Here is a 17,556-nt window from a genome sequence, read left to right as displayed (position 1 = left end):
AGCAAAACAAAAAATAACCTGTAATGTTAGGAAGATCTGATATTATAACTCACATTATGACTGTCTTCTGGATGTCCTCCACATCATTTTTCTTGGAAACAAATCTGATAAACCAGAGACTGCATTTCCAGCGTCCCCTTGCAATTACATGTGGTCATATAGCTAAGTTTAGAACAATAGAATATTGGAGGCTATGATATGTTCAAATACTGTGTCACTTGTAAATTAAGATAAGTTCTGGTTCTGAACTTTGTCTCTATTTGCCACATCTGTGGCCAGAATTTGGATAAGACAGCAACTTAGCTTTGACTAACCAGGTGTACATAGCACCCAATGAGACAGCAGAGCCCCAAGATGGAAAGAACCTGGATCCATGAATGATTTTGTAGAGCATAACTGCTCCATAAGCATATACTGGCTAGACTGTTACATAAGAACTAAATTTCTGTCTTATTTCAGCCATTGTCTTTTGGGTTCTTTTTGTTATAACACCTTACCATTTACCCTATTTATACAAACCTATAAAAGATTGTTTGAATCATTCCAAGAGGAACTAATGTTTGGAGACCTGGGCTCTAGATATTTGTTATTAGAAAAGTTCTAAATCTCAGTCTGCCCTAGGAGGATAAATTAATTTATGGAAGGGCCCACTGGCTGCAGGAGGGGAAGAAGAAGAGAAAGAGGAGAAGGAGGGGGATAGAAGCAGATGGATGCTTCTCCTATGTGCCTTGACTGGGAATCAAACCAGGAACGTCATATGCTGGGCTGACACTCTATCCACTGAGCAACTAACCAGGGCTGAAATTTTTTTTTTAAAAAAGAAGACAAATACCATAAAGGACAGCCTTTGGCATTCAGTCATTGGTAATAGAAGCTGCTCTATATACATTCTGCTGGTCATAATCCACAGCATATGATACAGGAGAGTAAAAATACTACTTTCTTTTAAAAATACTCTTAATACAAACAGTTAGTTGATAAAAGATATAAATACTAGCCATATTAATTTTACTTACTTCTATGATTTTGTATATTGCCTTATCTCATTTTCTCTGTGTGAAAATTTGATAGATAGATAGATAAAAATGAGATTGCACAATAATGTTGCTTTATGACATTTTTACTGAATATAGCATGAATAGTATTCTGTGTCTTGAAATATTCTTCCACATTATTAGATTTTTCTCTAATTTTGTTCTTAGAAGATTACTTATCTTGAAATCAAAAGGGTACCTTCCTAACAAATGTCCCTGAAAAAACAAAAGGTAAATAAGGGATAAAGAAAGACATCTATAGATAAATGTTCACACAAGGCCTAAAGGGATTAGCTGAAAACAGCCTACAGCAAAATGTTTCCCACAGAATTTTTTTGAGTGGAAAAGGAATCACCAAACCTTTTCCGAAATCTGCTCAAAAAATAGTATTCAAAGATTTCTTTAAAAACTTCCTCTTTTGGCCTTTTTTCTTCCCATAGGAAGGGTTACCAAAAATGGTTAAGGTAGAAATTGTATCAGCATTAGCAAGCAGAGTTATAAAGTTGATTAGGTAGAATATTAACTGAATTGTAACCTATGAAATATTTCTGATTTCAATTGTGGGTAACGGAGGAGGCAAAAAATAGAAAATGAACTAATAGTTTTTCTCTAATTTAAAGGCCATGAATGTGAGCTAACAACACAGGCTACACTCCTTTGTGGAACTAGACAGAGGAGGGGTTATTTTGGTCTCTTTCAGGTACATGATGTAGCAGACATAAAAATTTACAGATTCTTCCTTGACTCTCAAGTGACAGGGGCACACTGTTCACATACCTCCCAAGAGAGGGAAACTGCCTATATTCTTCTTTCATGTGCTGTGGAAAACCAAATGGAAACATACCATCAGCCCCAAGCAGTACAACCCAAAATTGATTTCTAATATTTATAATTCGTTCCAAAGTAAAAAAAAAAAAAAAGTACTAATGTGCTAACATATTATATAAGGGTTTTAATGGAAAAGTATTAAAGATGAAAATAGATTAAAGGATTTTAAGTCTTTCTTTTTTTTTTTCTTTTTTTTTCCCCTGTACCTTTTTGAAGCTAGAAACGGGGAGGCAGTCAGACAGACTCACGCATGAGCCTGACTAGGATCCACCCGGCACGCTCACCAGGGGGCGATGCTCTGCCCCTCTGGGGCATCGCTCTGTCGCGACCAGAGCCACTCTAGCACCTGGGACAGAGGCCAAGGAGCCATCCCCAGCGCCAGGGGCCATCTTTGCTCCAATGGAGCCTCAGCTGCGGGAGGGGAAGAGAGAGACAGAGAGGAAGGGAGGGGGAGGGGTGGAGAAGCAGATGGGCGCCTCTCCTGTGTGCCCTGGCCAGGAATCGAACCCGGGACCTCTGCACGCCAGGCCGACGCTCTACCACTGAGCCAACCGGCCAGGGCCTTAAGTCTTTCTTAGAGTTGTGGCAACCACTAAATTTATTTAAATATTGTTTAACCACAGTAGTTCTTTCAAGAACTTGGGAAGAATGAGAGACCTCATTCATGTACAATCCTTTTCATATCATTCCAATGGTCAAGTAAGCAAGAACAAAATTATAACTATGTTTGGTGATGCATGTTAGATAAACTTATTGTGGTAATCATACACACACACACACTATGTTGTATACCTTAACTTAATTTCTAATACAATGGTATATGTCTATTATATCTCAATAAGACTGGAAAAAGAATTGTGAATCCTCTTCTGGGAAATGGCTATGTGAACAGATATATGAAGATGTTTTGATCAGAGGAGTAAACTTAGTAAAGTTGCTCAATCTCTTTGAGCTTTAGTCTTCATCTCTCTGAAATTGGGGGAATAATGTTTATATTGTGGAATTTTTGTAAGGAGTCAATAAAATTATTGAATGTTTGAAAGCACCTATAGTAATTTGTCTATAACATAGCAAATGCTCAACAAATGTAGCTTCTATTATTGTCATTGTTAATGTTACTGTGGGGTCAAGTTCAAGTTTGGTTCCCAGATAGAAAAGTTAATTTTATCCTGTATCTTTATCCCAAGGTCAACCATTTCACAATTATTAATGAGCTCAGTGATGAGGGAGAGAGAAAGAATAAGTCAGAGATCAAAAATAAATTGTACATGTAGCCCATACTCACTACTCCCACACCCAAGACAGTAGTGGCGGGATTCAAATAATTTAACAACCGGTTCTCTGCCCTAATGACAATTTTAAGTATAAAAACATGATATACCTAAAGGTAGTTTATTATTTCATGCATTTAATGCTTAAATAAAAATAAGAGGTTCACAAAAGTAGATTATGTTATAAGAAAGTTTTAAAATATTAACGAAAAAATATTTAATAACATCTAACAAAAAACAATAAAACCATTATTTAAGGTATTTCCAATGACAGCTTGTCACCCCCTGGTTGTTTGGCACTTTTTCTCTTTATGTTATATGTTTGTTTACTGAAGTAACAAAGACGAGGGAATTAAAATGTAGTATTTCATCTAAGGTATAATGAGTTTTATGAAATGAATATATAAATATTACAAGCATAGTTCCATCCAGTTTTTTTTTTAACCTATGGATGGAATGAACATTATTACAGGTGCTTAGAATAATATACTGTTATGCAGATGAATGTTAAAAAAGAGTAAGGATTGTAAATTTGTGATTTCCATATTGGGTAGTTGCCCAGGCACCCACCTTAGAGAGAATCCTCATTACAAGTGCCATTTTAACAACCGGTTTGCTGAACTCAACAAAAAAGTGAAATCTGCCCAACCAGTAAGAATCCTGGCAAACTGGCTAAATCACACCACTGCATGGCAGGCATAAGTAATCGACTGTGGTATTCTTTCCTACTAAACCTGAGCACAGCCTCAAAATCCTTTCCAATATGTGTTTTCAGGCAGCTCCAGGCCCAGGGATTCAAAGTGAGCACTTGAGAGGAAACCTGGTAAAATAAAGTCATGTCAAATATAATAGTACTCAGGAGGAAATGAACTAAAGTATACTAGGTTTTAAAAGTTTAAAACTATCTTTTTAAAGAAAAAAAATGAGTTGATGAATACAATGAGCAATTTGTTCTGACAGTAGATTCAAAAATTATCCAAGTATCGCTTTTTTCAGGATATTGTTATGTCATAGTAAAGGGAAATGTTGAGGTTCGTTTAGGGGGGGAGAAAAGACAATTTAGCCAACCATATGCTGAACACAATGTTTTCAGTAAAAACAACTGAATAATCAGGGAGACATCATGTCCTACCTCTACGTCCTTCACCTTGCTCCTCTAAATGGAAACACAAGTGCCTGAGGACATTTGAAGCATGACAAGTATCATAGTGAGTGCTGATGTAAAGCTCTGTAAAGAATTTCCATGCCTAATCATATAACAGATGGCTCCCTACAAGAATCATTTTAATATTAAACAGACAATTCAGGCCCATGAAAAACTCTGCCATAAATCTGTAGTTGAAAATGTTTAAAAAAAACACCTATGCAAAATAACTAAATTTTTACAAAAGATTATACATTTTTACAAGAAATTTCTTTTGCATTTCACAGCTTATGTCCAAAGTAGGAATGTTCTTTTATTTTTTTTTTAAGGAGGAGATTTAAGATCAAATGAAATGTTTGGAGACTTACAAAATTGTCTTAGTTGGGTAGAAAAACTGTGTGTGGCAGAATGTGTTTTACTTTTTTAATTGCTCTTCTCATTTGCTTATTGTCACTGAAGGCCTTCCTCATCCCATACTGACCCAGAGCCCCTCCTTGTCCATCAGTGCCTTGTGGATCCCAAGCTCATTCCTCTTTGTGCAGCTCTTTCTAGGACTCTGGAACCTCTGATCTTCATGCTCTCCCACCATGCCTGTTATTCTGGCAAGGGCCCTGGGGGTCATGTGATGTGAGGAAACCTTCCTGAGGTCCTGAGTTGCTGCTGAGATTTTAGTGGTCAATAGTTAGACATGGTTTATTCCAGTTCTAATTGTTACTTACTTTTTGTTGCTACCCAATACACCTCCCACCAACTCTTAGCTCAGAGTGAACTCTCAGCCCACCATTTTCCCATCTGTTTTCTTCATGGAGAAAGGGGAGAGAAAACTTGCTCACATCCCAGTCCTAGAGTGTGACTCACCCTTCATATTTTTATGATGCTTCTTCTTCGTTTTTGTTTTTTGTTTTTTTTTTAATTAAGTGAGAGAGTGAGAAGCAGGGAGGCAGAGAGACAGATACCTATATGCACCCCAACTGGGATCTAACCAGCAAGCCTCTACCAGGGGATGCTCTGCCCATCTGGGACTGCTGCTCTGTTGCTCAGCAACCAAGCTATTTTTTTAATGCCTGAGAAGAGGCCAGGGAGCCATCCTCAGTGGCCAGGGCCAACTTTCTCAATCCATTTGAGCCATGGCTGTAGGTGGGAAAGAGAGAGAGAAAGAGAGAGGGGGGCAGAGTGGGGGAGAAGCAGATAGTGGAGAAGCAGACGGTCGACTGGAATCAAACCCAAGGCTTCCACATGCTGGGCCAATGCTCTACTGCTGAGCCAACCAACCAGGGCCAGTGATACCTCTTGCTTCTGGTCACTAGATAGCTGATTTAACCGTTGTAGATTCTAGCTTCTCTTAGAACCCTAGTAGTTGAAGAGATTTTTAGAAGGAAAAGTTTAAAAATTTTTAAAATATTTGTATATTTATTTTAACATAATTTTTAGAGAAAAAAATTAACCCATCAAAACCACAATCTTGTGGATTCTTTATTGCAAAGGATAAAGCTGAGGAAAAACAAAGTGAATCCATTTGAAGTTAATTTTGAAGACACAAGACAAAGTGAAAGGAGGAAACAAGAAACAAGAATATCAGATGCTTACCTGAGTCAGACTGTGTGAAATCAAAGGGTACTTGATGGTCCCAATAAATATTAAGGCACTCTTTTGGACTCCACATGCACATGTAAACAGAAGATAGTAAGATTTTTCTCTTTCTTAATCTCTCTTTTTCTCTCAATCTCTTTCTGTCTCTCTCTTTCCTAGGCCCCAAACTGTCTTCTTCCCTATTCAGACATTGCAAGACATAACTTTGCCAAATTCTATGCTGTTGAGCTAGACAATATAACCCCCTAGCCAGTGATGGAATTCAGCCAGCTCACAGTGGTTCAGCAGAACTGATACCTAATTTATTATTGAATTAAGCATACCGGTTGTTAAAATGGCACTTGTAATCAGGGTTCTCTATTCCGTGGGTGCCTGGGCAGCCACCCAAGGTGGAGATCACAAATTTACATTCCTTACTCTTTTTTTAATTTTCATCTGTGCAACAATGTATTCTAAGTGCCCATAGTAATGTTCATTCCATCCATAGGTGAAAAAAATCAGACAGAACTATGCTTGTAATATTTATATATTCATTTCATAAAACTCATTATACCTTAGATGAAATACTATGTTTTAATTTCCTAGTGTTGTTACCTCAGTAAACAAACAAACATATAACATAGAGAGAAAAAGTGCCAAATAACCAGGGGGTGATAAGCTGTCATTGGAAATATCTTAAATAACAGTTTTATTGTTTCTTTGTCAGGTATTATTTAATACTTTTTCATTAATATTTTAAAACTCTTATAACATAATCTGGTTTTGTATGCATCTTTTATTGTTTTTATTTAAGCATTAAATGCATACAATAATAAACTACCTTTCGGTGTATCATTTTTTTATATTTTAAACGGTCATTAGGGCAGAGAACCAGTTGTTAAATTATTTGAATCCCATCACTGCTCTTGACCCTTCTCCTGAACCATATCTATAGAATCACTAAAGAGTTTATGGCTTTGTCTTTCATATAATACTGAAGTCCTTTACAGAGCCCAGGCAACTAGAAGAATGTATTGGTGCTTTGTGGTTATTGGCTTTCTTTTTGTTTATTTTGAGTTATTTACTTTATATGTAATGAAAGCAGGAAATATCAATGGCAGTTTGGAGGCAGTTAGCCCCAAGTGTCCTTTGCTTCCTAAATACAAAGTGTTTTGTTCCCGTCCATTAACACATTAACATCCTAGGAGACTTTCAGAACAACGTGGCCTTTCTGACCTAGATAGTCTTCTGGACATAAATGGTTCTGTTCTGGAGAAAGTTAATCTGAACAGAGGAAGAGAGTTATGTTTAAGTGCTCACACACTAAAGTCCACCAAATTTGTACTTTAACAAATACATAGTACTTACTATATGGTAAGATATGTTTTAAGCACGTCACAAGTATCAAGTTATTTATTTTTTAGTATCCTCAATAGCTCTATGGTTAGGTATATTTTTATATCCCCATTTTATAGATTGGGAAGCTGAGGCACAGAGAAATTAAGTAATGTATCCACACTGTCGCAACTGCTGAGTGGAAATTTAAACCAGGGTTCACATGTTTTTCATCACTAGCCAAGGCTTAAAGCTGTTTTTGAGAAAGGGCTAGGCCCTCATTTGTAGATCTGTATAAACTATAACACTTGATGAAACCTGATTTGGGAAAATAAAAACAGTATCTTTACACCATGAAATCCTCCAAGAAGAACAATACAATGTACCAGTAGTCCTTACACACACACACACACATACACACACACACATACACACACACACACACACACACACACACGACCTTCTTCATAGGTGAGCAACCCAGGAACTATCACTGTGTTCTGCACTTTGTAGGACCCCACAGTTAGTTTAATGCTGTGTTACAACTATCTCGAAATTCTTTAATTCTTTTTTTTTTCTTTCTGAAGTTGGAAACGGGAAGGTGGGCATGCCCACCAGGGGGCAATGCTCTGCCCACCTGGGGCGTTGCTCTGTTGCAACCAGAGCCATTCTAGCGCTTGAAGCAGAGGCCACAGAGCCATCCTCAGTGCCCAGGCCGACTATGCTCCAATGGAGCCTTGGCTGCAGGAGGGGAAGAGAAAGACAGAGAGGAAAAAGGGGGGTGTGAAGAAGCAGATGGGCGTTTCTCCTGTGTGCCCTGGCCGGGAATTGAACCCAGGACTCCTGCACGCCAGGCTGACGCTCTACCACTGAGGCAACCGGCCAAGGGCCGAAATTTTTTAATTCTTGAAGAAGAAATCTTGCGTTTTCATTTTTACCAGGCCCTGCAAATCATGTAGCCAGGCCAGTCCTATACACGTGCACAAGTATACACACACACACACACACACACACACACACACACACACACACACGGGGTGCCTGTCCTATTCATTACTTAGGAGTAAAATTGTGGCTGTTTCCTAGTGTATCCCAGATAATTCACCAGATAACTAGAGTGAATGGATGAGGAGGTAGTACTGAATCTTAATATGTGTATGAGGCATAATGAAACATCTTTGCCAGTGAGCAACCAGCCCTGATTGGGGCAAATCTGGTTTATATCCCAAATGGCATCAGCAGTCTACCTTGCAAAATATTTGAAGGGGTTTAGAACAGGCCTCCCGAAGATGTGCCAATTTGGCATGTGAATTATTTTGAGCCAAAGGCAATCAAGACCCTGTGAGTCCAAGAGAAACTTTTATCTCAACCTTAAAGAACTTAAATTTGGGGCCTTGCCTGCAATAAAAATTATTACCAGGAATAACATTTTATGACTTATCTATATGGCAGGACAAACTTATAATTACTGAACTTTGGCTCTTCTTATTGTCCTGCAAGGACCTTGTCCCCTCTGAAGCCCAAAGGCCCTCACCTCATCTTTAGCTCAGAATGCCACATATACCTCCTTTAACTTTCTGTCACTGAACTTCCTAGGTATGCAAGGTCTCTGACTCTCTCAAGTATATGTGGAGTTCCCATATGTACATAAGTAAGTAAAATAGGTTATTTTCTCTTAATTTGTGTCCTGTTGGCTTCATTATTAGACTAGCCAGAAGAACTTAAGAGGATACTGAAAAGTTTCTTTCCACTCTGCATGTTCTTGTGAGATGCTGACAACAGAAATATTTTGTATTGAGGTCACAAAATTTATTTCACACCACTTCTGAGACTAGGCTGGTTCCTTTATTTTCTCTGTAGTTACTTATGTACTTCCTGAAGATCTATATAAAATAACTGGTCAGTAGGCTTATAAATTAACTAATCTGATCAAGATTAAATTTTATCTAGTCCAATAATTTAAGTGGCCTCTTGCAGTAAAGTTTAGTCTGTCTAAGAAAAAGACATTTATGTCTTTAAAGAGCCTACCCTATCTCCTGCTCATTTCTCTAAAATGTCATCCATATGTTTTGGGTCAAGGTAGCCAGTGGATCTTCCCAAGAAGTTGGGCAGGGAAGAGCCACATGCTGCGCCTTGGGAGTGAGCTGGCGCTGGATCCCACCAGGTCGCTGCGATGATGTTCTGTGCACCTGTGTAATCTTTGCCCGGCTGTCTGTGAATGCCACACACATTCTGTGGCTGATTTGACTCAGCACCCATTCTGCTGACTCCGTGATGCTCCTGCAGTGTTCTGTGCCTCCCCGTCTCCTCAGTCAGTTCCTGCAGCTCTAGATTCCCCTGCGCCCCAGCTATGTCATCTCTCTTGTCTTTTGACTTGGCAGTTCACTCCCGGCATCTCACTCAGCTGTGGCAGACCCACAGAATGTCCACTGTTTTCAACTCAATATCGGCACCTCATAAGCATTAAGAACAGCTTGAGAATGATAAACTATGGGCCTTTCTTTTTCTTAACCTGTTTGCCATGTTTCCGTGGCTGTACTCTGGCTTACCTTTGGGTTTGTCATCACTGACTTGATGCCTTTGCCTCAGCCTTTCAGCCTAAGCACAGAGAGGAAAAAAATAGCACATTTAAGTCTGGTTGCTACATCCCTTCCCTGTCTCCTTTCCTTCCCTCTCTTCCTACTATTTTCAGGGACCAGATGGGTGGGTTTTTCTCTCAATTCTATATCATATCTTTTTTCCCTTTCAGGCTTACAGATCGGTCTTAAGGACAAACTTGGCTTTTATATGTAAATGGCGCACTCTGGAAATTGGAAAATGCTTTCCTCTAGAAAATAACCTGGCTCACAGGGCATTGTCTTATTGCACAATCCAATTTCTAATGTCAGGAGCTGAATATTTTCTCTTCTTCTTTGCATACCATCTGATTTAATGTCTAATCTCTTCTTGGACAGATGGACACTTGAGACCAATTAGGGTAAAGGTCTTACACTCAGAAAAGCAAAAGAGAACACTTCATTAATGTTTAAAGTTATTCCTCACATAGAAATTGCATTCTTCAAGACTCACTCTGCCTTAGAACCTCAGTGTCTTATTAGAATGTGTCTTCTTCCCTGACAAAGGAAGGCTAGGAGTCAGTTCTGTATGTACACTGGCACTTGGTTCCATTTGTTGGTCTTGAATATCCTTCTGGCAGGATTAAAATATAACACCCTCCATATGCCATTGACTGTACCTATCGTACACCAATAAAATTTGATGTTTATTGTATTGCTTAGGAATTACATTTGGTTATAACAGAAATCCAAAAACAATGGCCTTAAATAAATTAGATGTTTTATTTTTCCTAGTTAATGAAGGTACATGCTTAGCCAGCCCTGCAGTTAGCAAAGCCATGGGAGTAATTCTGACCACAGAACTGTACAGGGAAACAAAGTGTTTCATTTCTGGGCTGAAGCATAGAAGAGCAGTCATGTCACCCAAGGAGTCCATGTGTTCCAGATAGCGGAGTCCTGGCTCCCCTGCAACTCTGAGCAAAATGGGGTTCAGAGCTGCACCAGCAACCTGCCATGGACACCAAGCAAGAAATTAACTTTTGTTGTGTTAAACCTCAAACATTTGGGGGTTAAGTTGTTACTGCAGCATAATCTAGCCTAACCTGACCACTAGAATGGGAAGGGCAAAGGACAAAAAGCACAAGTCAACTTCCTCCTGCCTACTTTTAAAAAGATTTTATAAAGTCTGACACAATGTCTTTCATTTACATCTGATAGGCCAGAGCTGTATTACAGGACCATCCTTAGCTACATGGAAGGCTAAGAAATATATTTCTTAACTTGGCACATACTGTGTCTAATAATATCAGGTCTTTTTATTAAGGAAAATCAGGAAAGCTATTTGGGTAGGTAGCTAGCACTGTTTGCCACAGTTACTCCTTTGGTTTCCCATCGTTCAGTTGTGTAAAAGTAAGACTTATACCAGCTCACAAAAGCCAATTGTTAAAATCTCAGGAAGTTTGTGAGTTCATAGTTAGACATAGTCATTATTAAGATTAAATGATAGAAACTTATAATTAAATAGATTATATTAAAAGCACAGGAAACATATAATTCATCACTTCTTAATTATTTTATTATATTTTACCATTATCTGTGCTCTTGAAGTTTACCTCTATCATATTGATATATGAAGATACTTTAAAATAATATGACACAGCATATTTGTTCTAACTCTGCCCTCAGTGTCATCTTGAAATCAGTCACAGTGGGAGTATTTACACCATGGAAATGAGCAAATACTATATAAATCAGGGATTAATGTATTGTTTTATTGATTGTATAGACTTAAGAATGATGAAGAAAATGTTACCAACGCAAATTATACTTAAAAGTATGTTGCAATAGTAGCCCCTGCGTTGTAAATAACATCAAAAATTGAGGAAATATTGTTGCAGTATTTGAAAACTTCCAGCATTTGAAATTTGCTCACATCATTAATGAATAAATGGAATTATGACAACCATTTTTATTGCTTCCCTTTGATTTTACTCAGTAACATAAACACATCAACTAGCTTTCATGTCTACATTGGAATCATACTCATTTGTCAACAGCTTTGTCAAAAAAAAAAACCATTCTGTGAGAATCAATTGGCTATAAAGAATTTATGATAAATAATATTACACATCAATTGTAAATAATGTGCTAAAAATCCTTTATATCAGTAGCAAGGACTTTCTGTCTTGCCATGGAATAACTTCCTTGGTTGGCCATTCTAGCTGGTGTTCTCTTCGGGGTGATCTCTCAGCATACCTGTTGTACTGAACTTCTAGTTCTTCTCTCTGTCTGATGTGACTTGGTAAGTTGACCCTCCTTGGGACAACAATGCTCCCAAAGCCAACTTTCTATTGGTGTAGTTTCAGAGACCAGAGACTGGTATGAAGGGTTTACTAGCCATAGGATGTTTCAGGAAAGTCTTGGAGGAATGAAAGTACTTTGGAAATACAGTTCCCTGTAAACTTAGTACAGTTTTGCTCTGTTTGCTTCTGGTAATATCCAAGTTTAAGAAGTAATAGCCAAAGGTCTTGTTTAGATGTAGATTTTAAGCCTGAGGCATCTTCTCCTTTAATTATAGTCTCTATTCTCTCTGCTCATCTCCCTGTCCTGGGCTCAATGGCTGTTGCCTTGAGACTGGTAGGAAGAGTCAACAGCTCAGGTGGAATGGCAATGTCCTTAATCTCATCACCGCCAGAAGGCTTTGCCCCTCTTCCTAATGAAGTACAAATATTTAGGCTACTGTTTGTACACCACTATTTATAATAGCTTCAAGGTGGAAGAACAGAAGCCATTGGCTTTGGGACTCCCTTCACCATAACTTGTAGACCACAGACCATAACTTGGAAAATTTGATGTTTCCCTCCTTGTCTGCTTATAGTTCGTGTAGTTCCAGTCTGATGTCATCTCTTTAGTCGGGTTTTGCTGAAAGTGGTAGAGGTAGCACATGCCAATACTATATAAAATGTTTGCTACTATTTCTTCTAATCCTATAGCCTGTTATCCCATTGCCTGCATTCCAAGTAAAGAAGGCAACAATTGCCTCAAATGTTCTGCCGTTACATCAACCAGCTTTTCAGTTCAAAAGTATCCCAGTCCTATTGTCCAAAGCCCCATTTCTGCCAACAAACCAATTCCAGATTTTAGGTTTGCTTAAAGCATCCCACTTTTAGATACCAAATTCTGTTATCAGAAGTTATATATTCAGCTCTGAAACACAGAAAATTAAAAAACAGTTACAAAAACATATTAATGATTTTGTTTTTTTTCCATAGAATGGGCAGCCTAGATGTAGTGATACAGGGCCAGCATGACAGCTCCACAGCTACACCAGGTGGCCCTCAGCATCTCATCCATTGTCCAGAGGGGGAGGCAGAAGACAAAGGGATGTTCTGTCTTGATCTAATCTCTTTTCCAAGGAGCTTTACTAAAAGCCCCTTGTCTAAAGTAATGGTAGTAAGAATAAAGAATAAAGAATAACAATAATAATTTCTGGTAAAATGGATAGCGATATCACCACAAATGGAAATCTGGCAAAGCCACACTGAGACATATTAAGTTCAACCTTCTCTACAGTTATAATTTCTTTTTATTAAAGCTGGAATAATTTCTAAAGAAACTCTCTGGGTCAGTTGTCAAGGGCAACACTAATGTCAAATTTTGGACATAAGTAACCACAGTAAAACTTTCATAAGAATTATAAAAACCAAAATTATCTATTGATGATTGGATAAGAGATCTGCCTCAACTTTACAGTCTATAGCAATCTCTGCATTTTATAAATTCAAAAGAACTTCCCAGCTGGGATGCAATAACTTTTCTTTCTTTCTTTCTTTTTTCTTTCTTTCTTTCTTTCTTTCTTTCTTTCTTTCTTTCTTTCTTTCTTTCTTTCTTTCTTTCTCTCTTTCTTTCTTTCTTTCTTTCTTTCTTTCTTTCTTTCTTTCTAATTCATTTCAGAGAGGAGAGAGAGAAAGAAGAGGGGGGGGAGCAGGAAGCATCAACTCCCACAAGTACATTGACCAGGCAAGACCTGGGTCCCAAATAGTGACCTCAGCATTCCAAGTCAATGCTCCATCCACTGCACCACCACAGGTCAGGCATGGGATGCAGTAACTTAATTTTCTCTAAAATATCAGTGTAATCACATAAAAGAGAAAAAGACCCCAAGAGAAGTTCTCTTGTTATTAGCATTAATGTATATAAAACTCTTCTCAGCAAAGCGCTATTAATCATGTAATTGGAAAGGGTCCTAAGAAATCATTATGCCATTTTGTACAGATAAATGAGTATTCTAACCTTAAAAATATTTCCAAAGAAGACTTAAACTCTTCTTTTGTTGGCTTAATTATATGGGCATGGCCTTGGAGCTATGTCTAAAAGCATTGATGATTCTACGTTTTTAAAGAGGTATTTATTGAGCATGTGTGTACTTATAGCACTGTAGGAGAAACAAAGAAATGTGAGATATGGTCTTTGACAGCAAAGAGTTTATAATCTACTTTAAGAGATAAAACATGGAGGTGGAGGAGTTTTCCATGATGTTATGTGGCTTAAAAGAGATGCCTGGAATCACTGATATTTCAGAGAAAATGAAATTACTGCATCCTTCTGGGCTTTGATAGTCATAATTAGAAGGGTGAATTTCAGGGTAGAGAGCATTCCCATACATACAGTTATTTTATGAAATTCTCTTCATTCTTCGTTCCTGACACTTCTTTCACCACTGCCTCCACTCTATCCCTCTTTGATCCCCCCTCCTACTTCTCCAGTCCATCACCAAGTTTCAGGAACTTATACTCAACACTGTGAAAGAATGATTAAAATACAGACGTAATGTTTTTTTCAGGGCTGGTGTTAGGGTTAGGTGAGTAAAGCACCCACCTTGGGTGAAAAATTTAAGGGCCACTATAAAAATTAGTAATGAAGGTAACTAACATTTTAATGAACAATTTTTACAAGGTAAACATCAATGCAAAAAAAAATCCATGATGAACAAAATGTCAAAATTTTAAATAAAAGCAGAATCTGACAGTGCCATATGAAGCCATATTGAGGTCTAAGACAAAGGTAAAAATGTGTGCCCCTAGTCCATATTTTTATGTATTTTTAAAGTGGTTATAGTTTTAGAAGAGTAAGAAAGCTTAAAAATATTGAAAAGTTGTAAAGTAGGTATGTTAAAACTCACAACATTATTAAAGTTTAAATATTTTATTATACCAAAAACAAATTTATTTATAATTTTGCTGTCTTTGCTTTGATGAGTACAGACTTATCAATTTGGTAATAATTTCCAAATCTATTTATCGCCTCAATGCCTTTGTTCATATTACTACCTCTGCCTGGAATATTCTTGCCCAGATGTATGCGAGGTAAAAGATTATAGGTTTTCCAAAAATAAGCTTTTCATGAACCAAGCTCTCCTACCTGCTATCCTCAGGCAGAATTGACCACTGTTCTTTTGTGTATTTCACTGTAGCTTGTACCTACTTCTATCAAAGTGCCAGTAGCATTTCAGGTATATGTGTTTTATTATTTGTCTTCCACTGGAATAGGGGAACCTATGCCTACCTATTCTCTTATTCATCCTTGAACTCATAGTGACTATTACAATGTCTAGGACTCTGTAAGTAATATTTATTCAATAGCTGAATGAGCAAACAAGGGTGAAAATGTGTCAAGTATATTAAAAAATAATAAGTAGAAACGTTTTGTTGAAAAGTTAGAAGATAAAGCCAAACGCTAATGTTAAACAGAAACATACATAAGATATTACTACCAAACATCCAAGTCATTCAATTTAATTCATGATTAATTAGTTGCTTAATTGAGTTATTCTTAATTGTGTGGTTGACTATATTTCTTTTTCTTTTTATTGAATTAATTGAGGTGACCCAGGTTAACAAAATTATACAGATTTCAGATGTACAGTTACATGACACATCATCTACACACTGTATTGTGTGTTTAGTACCCCAAGTCAGGTCTGTCCATCACCATTTATTCTCCAGTACCCTCCTGCACCACCCTCCTTTTTATGCCCCCCAGGAATCACCATACTTTTGTCTGCATCTACAAGGTTTTCTCTCTTCTTTTCTTTTTTGCTCAATCCCTCCACCCCCTTACCCTGACAACTGTCAGCCTGCTCTGTATCTATGAATCTGTCTCTATTTTGTTTGTTAGTTAATTTTGTTCATTAGATTCCACATATGAGTGAAGTCATATGGTACTTGTCTTTCTCTGACTGGCCTATTTCACTTGGCATAATGCTTTCCAGGCCCATCCATGCTATCGCAAAGGTTAAGATTTCCTTCTTTTTTATGGCCATGTAGTATTCCACTGTGTAAATGTACCACAGCTCTTTTTTAATCCACTCATCTACTGATGGGCACTTGTGCTGCTTCCAAATATTTCCTAGGCATATGCAGTTTTAAAATGCTTTATGCTATTTCAAATATTTTAAGCCAACAGCTGTCTAAATTACAGTATAAATATAGTTTGTGATGACAAAATGTTTCAGTATAAGGACATCAATTCAACTAAAGAAGGCATAGATATCAGGGCTCACCATGATCTGGATGAAATCTCCTTCAAGACTACCACCTCTGGCCCTGATTCTACTTGCCCTAAAGGAACTTCTCACTATTAATTTGGCTTCCTAGTAATTCTGAAACTAGAAAAGAAGTATCTCTATGGGTTCTTTCCTAACGTAAGATAATAACTGGCCATTGGAACTCAGCCTTTCAAATATTAATATCTTTAAATTCAGTAATTTTGTTTTATTTTTATGAAAAGAAACAGCAATATAGTAAAAAAAACTGCATGTAAGAATGTTTATGATAGCATTATTTACAACGGTGAGGAATTTGGAATAACAAGTGTGTTTTAGAGTGGTCTTGTAAAATCATTTTTTGGTATGCTATCATTAAACACATACTTTGTCTACATAATATAGAGAACTGCTTATAATATGAAAAGTATTTCATATAAAACTCTACTTAGTATGATACAGTGTGTGTGTATGTGATGCAAAATGCTGTAAAGAAAGATAACAAAATGTTAATGGTTGCATCAAATGATAATTTAAAGGATGGTTTTTATTCTACTTTATATTCTTTCTTTTCTATCTTATATATTTTTTGTAATTTCTGGATTTTGCATGAGCATATAGAACCTTTAATAAAAAAACTCTACATAAATTTACATTTATATGTGGTATTTCAGTCAAACAAGATTTTTTTTCCCTGAGATATTTTGCATTTTTCTTTACATTTTCAGAAGAGTAAGTTTACTTTGCAGGGACACTAAGCTCTAAATTAATTATACAGACCATTAAGGATGAGTCCCTAAAAATATGCCATTTGCAAGTGTGATTTAAATAAAGATAAAATTCCACACTGCAGGAAATTTTAAGGATTTTCATCTTTAAGTGTGATCTCAGCAATGAAATGATACAATTAAGATTCTTATTTAAAATCTAAATTCCCAGGTGCCTCTTACTCATCAGGTACTTGAGGAGTTAATTTCCAAAAAAATGAGTAAGTAACACAAATTATGACATATCTGTTCTTCCTACCCTCTCATATCTGAAAATATCCAGAATTTGCTTTAAAAGCTATGCAAAAATCCAAACCCTCATACAGATAAAAGACTAAAGGAGGAAATGAAAGATGAAGCAGCAGATGAGATAATAGACAAGATAATTACAGAGCTTTAAAAGCCTAGGATTTATTTTTAAGATGTAAGAGCTCTATTTAGAAAAACCTATAGCTAACTTTATGTGAATCTTGAATGAATTGTTCTGAAACATATGACTAGTAATAAAA

This window comes from Saccopteryx bilineata, chromosome 2 (genome assembly GCF_036850765.1).
Source record: "Saccopteryx bilineata isolate mSacBil1 chromosome 2, mSacBil1_pri_phased_curated, whole genome shotgun sequence".
Classification (NCBI taxonomy): Eukaryota; Metazoa; Chordata; class Mammalia; order Chiroptera; family Emballonuridae; genus Saccopteryx; species Saccopteryx bilineata.
Note: the sequence above shows the minus strand (reverse complement) of the source record.